The following is a 5,009-nucleotide window of genomic DNA, read 5'->3' on the forward strand; positions in this document are numbered from 1 at the left end:
TCATATATATAAGCAAATGTTAAATAAATGAAGGAAGAAACAGAGGTGTTTTAGGCTTAGAGACAATGAAAATACTTTATTCTCAAATAAAGACACATAAGACAAGTTATAAAAACTAAGTTGATATATATATGCATGTGTATTCAAAACAAGCATCCTCTTAAGATTGGACATCAACTTGATAGTTTTCTCTTCATCCTTGATCTTGAGCATCCCATTAAGCTCTTTCTCAAATCTTTCCATGGCTTCTTCTGGAAGGCAAATTAAAACCACCGTACCATGCTCTCCTTTAGAGTTAGTATATGGAACAAAGTAGCTCTCACCGCTATCAAGAATGTTCTCTGAACCACATGTAGTGTTAGCTGGCCCAGAATACAAAGACTTACCCCATCCGAAATGCACATTTTGTGATATCTGACACTAGAAAGGACCCTTCCAAAATAATGTTAGGTCTTCCTTTAATGGCCATCAGATCGGCAACAGAGTGCACATACTCTTCAGTTGCTTCCTTCTTTGCTTTCTTCACCAACTCCAATGCATAGCATCTCCACAGTCGAAACTGCCGCAGGAAACACAAAAGCGTTGCCATAATACCCTTCAGGTAGTGGAGGATTAAGCCTATGATAAAGTTGGTACGTATTAACAAAAGAGAAGAGAATCAATTGGAAATTATCCTTGTTCAAATTAAAGAAGAGTGTGACCTGCAAGGGTCAAAACGTGCATTGACTGCACACATGAAGCGAACTTCTTGATTAGGGTTTTGCCAATGCAGTGCAGCTGTATGACAACGCCAGAGGCATGCACTGAGGACATCGAAGGTGTTGGAAGATTGGAAGAGGCAGCGCAATGCATCAATCTCTTTGGAGCCAAAGAAGAAGGAAGCATGGCAGGGTTTGAAGAACACATTTTTGTTGTCATCTTCAAGGGGTAGTTGTTTGTATTCATGGTGGATGCATGTAACTCTTGGAGGGTCTCTGGCACAAAACCAGAATGGGAGGATTAAAGGCCTTGTTGCACCTTGGGCTATTTCTGCTATGCCCTGTATGAATTGCACAAATCCACGTCCATCATACATTGTGTGGTTCATACGCGTAGCAAAGATGAAGCCACCGCATTTGAGCCGTGTCACCTATCATAATGAGTTAAACTACTTGATATCAATCGATTTCTTTAAATGATAGCGGATCTAATCCACACTCTAATATGATCATATGGCAGATATCACTTCTTTATCTATGGATTTGATCCGTATATCTATATATATATTTCAATGGTTAAGGGTGGCTTTCTTTTGAGACATGTAGAGCAGGCATTCAAACAAAAGAGTGCACTAACTTTCAGTCAAAACTTGTAGACAGCAGTTAATGCTAAGTGCCGTGACATTAATAGTTTACTACAGGAGCATGGGCAAGATTTTGGGTTCCAAAAACAACACTTTGACATGTGCCAAAGTTTTGGTATACGTATAGTTGAAAAATTAGTTAGAGGTCCAAAAGATTTTTAGACAATAACTAAAGTTTATATTTTATAGTCCAATTTATAAATAGTCTTATTTAATATTTAATAATTATTATTAAAATAATTATATAATTTTAAATGTAATAAATATGTAATTATAGATGTATAATAAAATAATTGATTAAATTAAAACTTTTTAATATTAAAAATTTTTTGTTATTGTAAACCATAAATAAACTTATGTTTTAATTTAATTGGTTTAAAAATTTTATATTAGTAAAATTCAATAATAATCAAGATTTTTAGGATAATACGCACGTTTTTGTAATAATGAAATGTTGGCTTAAACCAGAAGCATACGCACTATCCAAAGAATCTTGATTATTGTTGAATTTTACAAATACAAAATTTTTAAGCCAATTAAATTAAAATTTAAGATTATTATAATAATTAATAACTATTATATAAAATAATCTATAATTATTTATATTAAACTAATTTTTTTATTATCTCAGAAATATTATTGATATAATTAATACGACTAGTAATTTGTCTCTTAAAAGCAACGGTTCTTTTAGAATTTTAGCTTTTAACTCAATAAAAAAATTCTTATTGTCAAAGAAGTACTTTAAAATTTAAAATTACGACGGTGAATTATTATTTATCAATTGAATCTAATACTTATATTAATATAACTAAATTTTATTCTCAAACTTTTTTTATGATTTTCATTTCATACCTTAATTATGCTACATAGAATTTATAATTAATTTGAGTCAGCAACTCAACAATCGAATATCATTATTAAAGTTTATCCTAATAACATAATAAAAAATTATTGAATGATTTTTCCTTTTCTTTGTTAAATCAGACATACAAAAACCACTTTCATCCTTTTTTTCTAAATTTTGTCTACAATGAAATCCATAATTTGTCTCTCCTTTTGAGCTATAAACCTTAGTTATTGTCTAAGAATTTCTTGGATATCTAACCAATTTTTTAACTATAATTTTTGTCAAACTCAAACTTTGGCTCCAATCAAAGTCTTGTTTTTGGAACCCAAAATCCCATCCATAACCCTAGAGTAAATCTTTAACGTTACGGCACTTAGCACTAATATCGTATATATTATATTATATTATTTATATTATAATTACTAATTTTATTCATATATATTATATTATTTTATTTTTATTATTAACAAAAAAGTTGATTTAACAATATTAAAAAAGTTTAAAAGAGTACAAAAGAGAGTTTATTAGAATAAAAAAAATTTATTGATTTTTTTATACAAATATAATTTTTTAATATATTTTTTCAAGGATGCTACACATCCATATAACCATATAACCAAGTTGGTCCAACACAAAAAAAAACTCAATACTATTAAATGAAATGTGAAATACACGCGCCCAACACACACGAAATACTTCTTCTCTTCGTCTTCTCTTCTCCATCACGCTTCTTCTCCTTCTCCTTCTCCAGCGCTTCTTCTTCTTCTTCTTCTTCTTCTTCTTCTTCTTCTTCTTCTTCTTCTTCTTCTCACGCTCGTTTATGCACGGAGTGTCTTCTTCTTTGCCTTCTTCTTCGCGTTCCTCCTTTTCCTCCTTTTTCTCCTTTTTCGCGTTCCTTCTTCTTCACGTGTTTTCTCCTTATCGTCATTCTTTTGTTGTTGTTGCTGTTGTATTTTTTGTCTTTTCCTCCTTTTTTCTGGTGAAAAAGCAGTAGAAGGTGAGGAAGAAGAGTTTTGAATAGTGCAGAATGAACCAAACACAGTATTCGTGGTGAACTGAACACAGTACTCATGGTGAACCGAACATAGTACTCATGGTGAACCGAACATAATACAATTGTATAGTACTGAGTGAACAAAATAGAATCCATTATATAAAATCAAGATGGTGAACCAAGCAATGCTTCTTTCAAATACAATTGTATAGTACTCATGGTGAACCAAACAATGCTTCTTTCAAATGTATATATGGCAATGTTAATGTATATATCTATTCTTAATATCAATGTATGTATAAATTGTTAATATTTATATCTGATTTAAGATGCATTACTCATCTGAGATATTAATTTATATATATGTTGGCCATGGAACCGTCTGGTTGCTGTTTTATTTCAGGTTCTTAGTGATTGCAATTACTGTATTTACCAATACATTTGAACTCCAAAAGAACATAGTGAACTGAAATTAATACACTGGGTGAACCGAAAGGTAGAAACACACTGAACCCCTAAACACTAAAACCAGAACCCTGAACACTGAATCCTGAACCTATAAACCCTAAATCCTTAAATCCCTAAAACCTAAACCCTAAACCCTACACCTTAAAACCTAAACCCTAAACTCTAAACCCTGAACCCGAACCCTGAACTCTGAACTCTGAACTCTAAACCTTGAACGCTAAACCCTAAACCCTAAACCCTGAACCCGAACCCTGAACACTGAACTCTGAACTCTGAATGCTAAATCGTCATGGTGCACCGAACATAATACTCATGGTGAACCGAAATCTTAATTATGATAAACCGAAATCTTAATTATGGTGAACCAAATAGACATAATACTATTTATTCTTAGATAAAATTTACATGCTTATTACTTGCTATTTAAATTTAATCTAATTTATTTTTTATAATAAATTTTAAATATTTAAAAATTATTTATTTTATATTTTTTAAATTAAATATTAATTTTTAATTTGTTTTAATAAATTAACCGTTATCTTATAAATACCATAATAATCACTTTATTCTTATATACTGAAAAAAATATTTATTTTTGATAAACATTAAAAAAAAGTATCTCTAATAATTTATATGTGGCATTAGTGTGTGACTGGACCTGATAAGATATGGTGTAGGTAAAACAACATATAAAATATATATTTTTTTATTTGAAATAAAAGTTTCTCAATTTAATATTTGGCACATAAATTATCCATTAACCTATATATTAATAATATTTATACACAACACCACTCAAGTCAGAGCTACTCACCATCCATCGTCTCTAACTGCTTTCATTCTCTGCTGAATCGATCATAGTTCGTGCGTGGTAGTTGATATTGGAATGTGATTTCTCATTAGTAGTTATTGTTTTCGATTCACCACACCTTATAAGTTCGGTTTGGTATGCAGAGTTGTACGAGGATGGGCATATATGGAGGGAATTTTATGGTGAACCAAAATCTTAATTATGGTGAATTGAAATCTTAATTACGGTGAAACAATTATATAGTGCTTAGCGAAGAAAACAGAACATATTGGTCTAATTTTTGTTAAACTCCTTTCTGCGAACCGAACCGAAAACATGAACGTGATGAACCACCTCTTTAGTACTTACTGACACTCACAGTTACATATTATCATTCAGTTCAATTCAATTCAGATGTAGATTACCTCAGTCCATTCAATTCACTTCAAATAAAATTAGCAATTTCATTCCATTAAATTCGATTCAAAATTCAAAAATCCAAACCTCATCAAATTGATGCGTTTTAGAAGAATCATCAAAATCGCACTCATTCAACTGATTTAAA

At 30.8% G+C, this 5,009-nt stretch overlaps 1 pseudogene; it reads right to left on the reverse strand.

The window, feature by feature from the left end:
• The window catches only part of LOC107489642 (13-hydroxylupanine O-tigloyltransferase-like), a 14,860-nt pseudogene continuing 9,851 nt past the window's right edge, over positions 1-5,009 (reverse strand).

The sequence above is a fragment of the Arachis duranensis genome, chromosome 5, assembly GCF_000817695.3.
Source record: "Arachis duranensis cultivar V14167 chromosome 5, aradu.V14167.gnm2.J7QH, whole genome shotgun sequence".
Lineage (NCBI taxonomy): Eukaryota > Viridiplantae > Streptophyta > Magnoliopsida > Fabales > Fabaceae > Arachis > Arachis duranensis.